Consider the following 6,000-nt stretch of genomic DNA (forward strand, 5'->3'; position numbering starts at 1 on the left):
GCAGGGAAAAAATAGATGATAGATGTTCAGGGTCGGCTGCAGTAATTGAAGATGGTATGAAACTATGTGTGGAGGATACAAAAGGTGATTGTGAAGATAATCACCACCTCGGGAGTGAGATATAGTCGGAGCACCACTCAAATCCTTAGATAGAACCCTCATAGAGAAATGGGAGACGTCGGTGGTTGTCTCGAATAAAACTAAGAATCTAAATTCTAATACATACATACATATTTAAGGACTAGAAATGTATGGTGGATAAAATGAAATGTGCTACAAATTGGAATGGAATTAGAAGTGGGATTGTTCGGTCTGACTCTGCCTTGCACCTGCGACCCAGGTGTCGCATATCGTCATAAAAAATACCACTCCCACTTCTAGATGAAATAGGAGATGCTTCAGCGTCATTATGAATTTTTATGTGAAAAAATTCTTGAAAGGGAAAAAAATCACAAGGTCTATCCCAGACAAAGTAATACACCATATAATTATAAGTAAATAGGCTCACTATCTCTTGAATTAGATAATATGGAAATACAAAGTTGATAATCACACATGTGTAAGAGCAGTTCAACCATAAAATATGTAATTGAGTTACAACAAATGTAATAGATCCTAGAGGATTTAGTTGGTGATTGTAATAGCGGTAATTGACCGCATAAGACATGGGTGGTGGTTGTAATAGCAGAAGTTGGCCATAAAAGTTGCATTTGAAAGTTGTAATAGTGTTAGTCGGCTACAAAGGCTATAGTTAGTGGCTACAATAGTGTCAGTGACATGACTAAAAATATGCTACTTTTTTAGAAACATTTTATGTTCATTTTTAATGATGTTGTAATTTAATGGAAGGTATTTTGTGTGTTTTTGGTTTTAGGTATAGGAGATGGAGTTTTGGAGAAAAAGAAGCGAAACATAGCAAAATTGGGTCAAATAGAGCAAAGGAGAACAATGCGAACTGGTCCCTAGGCTCCAGCTTTTAGCGCTTAAGCATCAGACCATGTACATGAAATAGAGAGCACGACACCATCGCATATGGATCTGGCACATATGCGTCAGGCATTTTTCAAGCTTCTAGAACGTTGGTGCCTAAGTGCCCAAACTGGCGCCTAAGCGCAATAATAAGTTTTTTTAGATACAAAGTATTTGGACAAATTTTGAAGGGACATCTGAAGTGACGCTTAGGGTATTTCTAAGGTTATTATAAGGATGTGTCTCATCAAGTAAAGAGGAGCTTTTTGTTAGGGGTAGAGAAGTGGTGAGAGAGGTGGTTAGTGTAGGGCAGAGAGGTTTTGTTGCTAGTGTGTGGTGTGGAAGGAGAGTTAAGAATTCTTCAAAGGAACTTCAGGAGATTTGCTTGAGGAGGAGTCTGAGATAAGTGTTTTGTATTTTTGTTTGAGTTTGTAAACTTGTAAGTTTATTTTGTAAACCTGATTTTAAATATCAATCCATGTGTTGCTCTATTTTCCCCATGAAATCTAAGGAAATTTCTTTATCTTTCTCCGTGTGATGAGATTGCTTCATGCTTAATTTGCTTATGCAATTTGGCCAATTCATAAGTAAAAACATATTGTGAAAATGTAATGACCCCGGAGGGATATGCTTTTTCTCGATTAGTAATTATCACAATAACCTTTAGAATGAAGAAAAAGTAATATTTGTGATAAGTGCAAACAGATAGGGAGATAAGATTTGACGGGTGTAAATTGGTGATTCTAGGGTGACAGGCTGAAATCTTAACCAATTTGATCTAGGGTTTGGAACTTGAGGCTACGTTAGCCCCAACTGAGGGCTTATTTGGGCAATCTAGGGTGACAGGCTAGAACCTACCTAACATAACCAAGGATTTAGAAAATTAATTCTATGTTAGTCAATATTTTTTATGCACTCGGAAGAGGGTAAAGAATATGTATGCTTCTATTTGTCACGAAACTTCATTTAAATTTATAAACATTCGATTCCTATACTGATTATAATCTCATTGTAAGGAAAAAGATTTTCATATAATTTGAACTCTTCCACATAAAACTAGTTTAGAAACATTTAGCATTTTCTTTAAGTTTAGAAATAGAATTTGCAGGTATTAGTTACTTCTTTATATAATTTCAATCTTAATTCCTAGATAAGTTACTTGCAGTTTAAGTAAAATTTTCTTAAGTCTACAAAAAGAGTTTTTTTCTTCCCTGTGGGATCGATGCTTGGGGACTAAGAGAAAGCCCTATATTACTTGAAATGATATAGACACTTGTGTAGTATCCTTAGTGCGTAAAATTAAATTGTGGAGAAAAATGAGAATTATTTATTAAATAGCACTCGGTCGAGAATTAAGGGTGCAAACATATACGGGCAGTGGGAATCAAGTTTTTGATGCTTTTGTCGGAGTTTAAAATTGAAGTAATTACACAATAAGCACGCACAAATAGTCGTGGGATCAAGTTTCTGGTGCCGTTGTCGGGGAAGCGCAGAATTATCTTTTGACTTAGAAATTTTAGTTGAACTATAGACTTATTTTAGGAAAATTATAGTGTTATTTACCTGTATAAGTGCTTGTTTGTGTGTTAAAAAAATTTTTAAGTATTTTTGAGCGTGTTGTTAATTTCATTTTTTAAATTTTTACTTTTGTATGCATATTTCAAGATTTGAAGGTTTGGTACCTTACGATTCTGAGTTAGAACGAACTGTAAAAAAAATTGAAAATAAAAAGAACCTCACAATTTAAAATAAATCGCAAACACATCACATAATAGCTTAGATAATCAAACTGTTGAAAATGATCATCATCACGTACAAAAACCTTTAAGGGATTACACAAACCCTACAACAGATGAAATTCACCTTAGCATACAAACTTCTGTTGTAGCGGTTAACTCATTTAAGCTGAAACCGACTATAATCCAAATGGTACAAAACAACCAGTTTGGGGGAACCCATCGGAGGATCGACACTTACACCTAGCTAGTTTTCTAAAATTATGTGCTACATTTAAGTACGTTGGCGTCTCAAATGATGTTGTTAGACTTAGACTTTTATCCTTTTCCTTAAGGGATAAAACTAAGATGTGGTTAAACTCATTATCACCCGACTCTATTAAAACTTAAGGAGAATTAGCTTAGAAATTCCTAGCTAAGTACTTCCACCTTCAAAAATTGCTAGGCTTAGAAATGATATTACCTCATGTGTCCTAAAAAAGTTATAATTCCTCTCACAATTGTGGGTGGTGAATTTTCTTTATCACTTGATTCTTCATCCAATCTATCCATCTCCATCTCAAAAATTGTATGTTCAAACACAATACCTTCCATCACTATGAATTGACATTTTTCTTAGTTTAAAACTAATTGGTTCTCCTCACACCTATGCAACACTTTGGCAATATTCTCCAGGCATGAGTTAAAGGAGGGACCAAACATCGAAAAATCATCCATAAAAATCTATATCGCTTTCTCAATCAGATAAAAGAATGGACATCATGCAATGTTGGAAGGTAGTTGATGCATTGCATAGTCTAAAGGGCATCCTCCTAAAGGCAAAGGTCTCATAAGGGGCTCATGAATATGATATTATATTGGTCCTTGGGAGCTATGAAAATCTAGAAGTAGTCTGAATATCCATCTAAGAAATAAGAGAATTGGTGGCCAGCTATTTTGTCCAACAACTTGTCAAGAAAGGGTAGTGGAAAGTGAACCTTACTAGTGACAGTGTTTAACTTTCTATAATCAATGCAAATCCACTACATGACAACACTTTCATGGGTATCAACTCATTCTTATTATTCTCCACCACTGTTACTCCTCATTTCTTGGGGAAATAATGGATGGAACTCACCTGGGCACTATCTAAGGTTGGGTAAATAATTCCTGTGTCCAACCACTTCACAATCTTTTTCTTAACCACCTCCTTCACTATGGGGTCGAGTCTCCTCTACTTGTTAGACTTGGGTTTGGATTAGACTTGGGTTTGTGGTTCTTTTCCTTCATAATTCTATGCATACAAAGGGAAGACCTAATACCTTTAATGTTTGTTATGGTCCACCCAAATGCTTTCCAATTATTCTTAATACTCTCAATAGTTTCTCTTATTGTAACTTAAATCCAAGGAGATAATCGCTAGCAGTGCAAATGACTCTCCTAAGAAACTGTACTTTAGGCACAACTTTCAATTCCAACTTTGGGGCTCTTTCTATGGAGCACACTAAGAGTGTGGCGTAGGCAGTGGTATCCAAGAGCTCAAATCTATACCTACACACCCTAAGGCTTGCTTTTAAAATTAGAGTAAATTCATCTCTAAGGTCTTTACTATTGGTCTCAATCAATCCTTGCTCTACTGGATCAGCTTTAAGAGTATGTGAAATTGACTTCTAATCAACCCATCAACCAAGTTTAGCTTATAGTATAAATTATCACTAGAGTCTTGGGGGTATTAATCAATTTTACAACATTAAATGTCACCTCTTGATCATTAATCCTCATAGTTAATTCCCCATTTGAAACATCTATCATCTCCCTATTTGTGGCTAGAAAAGGTCTTCCTAAGATTATTGAAATCTTTTTTAAACATCTTCTATAACCCCCTAGGATACGTCAACGGTCGATCATTAAGTTGAAGGGTTACAATTGTAAGCTGGAATGATCCTAGTCTTAATATCCTAAAAATGGATATGGGCATGGGATTTATACTAGCTTCTAAGCTACATAAGGCTTTTCTTGAAAAATGTTTCTTCTATGACACAGGGGATGGTAAAACTACTAGGGTCATTAAGTTTCTAAGGGAGCTTATTTTGGATAATAACACAGCACTCCTTGTTTAGAGCTACGGTCCTAAAATCTCCTAGCTTCCTTTTTTTTATTGAAATTGAATTTCATGAATTTAAGATAATTAGGCATGTGTTCTAAGGCTTTAGTGAAATAAATGTTAATTATTAATTTCTTACACACTTCTGAAAACCTCAAAAAAATTAGATAAAGCTTGTGATTTTGAAGCTTTTGGGGAAATGGTGGGGTGACCTTTCTAGTTCCTTCATAGGAGGTGAGTCAAATTTTCCTAAAATCAAGGTAGGTTTTTCACTAAGTCTTTTATATATATTTATATATAGATCCAAAGCTACAAAACACTTGTACTCTAATTATTCATGAATAGGAAATACTTGTTTTTGGCTAACATTATATTAGGGAGTAGGTTATAAGATTGAACCACCCTAATCAAATTTTGAAAATGAGGGATGACAATGTTTTAAAACACAGTAGATTTAACTCCAACAAAAATTGAGGGATGTTTTCGATATTAAATGCTTTGATAAAGGATTTTGAAAGTTCCCACTAAGGAAACCCATTCAATCAATAACTCAAGCATATGATTTAGTCTAAGCAATGATAATGGGTGAAACAACCTTTATTAAAGAGTGGGGACTTCTAAGGAGAAGTCTAAATCAAAATATTAGAAGTAATATAAAGAGTAGAAGCAATCTTGATGCCTAACAAAAGAAGTGAGTTAAAGAAAGAAATGCACAATCAAAAGAGAAAAGCATACCAAAAGGAGAGGCGAAGAACAATGACACAATAAAGACAAACAAATATAAGTAAATGTTTGCCCCATTAAGAGAAAAAAAAAACTATTGGATCTATTTTTTTATTGTGATTGAGGTTTTATTTAATTTTTTTTTTATGATGCATTTAATGCTTCTTAATAGTATTGTGAGATGTTTTATTTAATTTTTTTTTATGATGCATTTAATGCTTCTTAATAGTTAAATTTAAAGAAGTTCCAAAATCAATTTCTATATACAAAATGTATGTTTTCATTGCATTTAATATTTATTATGCTTATACAAAACTTATGATAGTTAATTTGTTAGGGAGCTTTTGCAATGAACAATAAAGTGGCTGATAAGTAAATATAAAAGTTCAAGTGTCATATATGTAAAGATATAATAATTTTGTGTTATGTATATCACCCCTCTTATTTTTAAAATTAATTGAATTATTTTTATTGTTTTAATGTAAAAAA

Source organism: Phalaenopsis equestris, unplaced genomic scaffold (genome assembly GCF_001263595.1).
Source record: "Phalaenopsis equestris unplaced genomic scaffold, ASM126359v1 Scaffold000002, whole genome shotgun sequence".
In the NCBI taxonomy this organism is placed as follows: domain Eukaryota; kingdom Viridiplantae; phylum Streptophyta; class Magnoliopsida; order Asparagales; family Orchidaceae; genus Phalaenopsis; species Phalaenopsis equestris.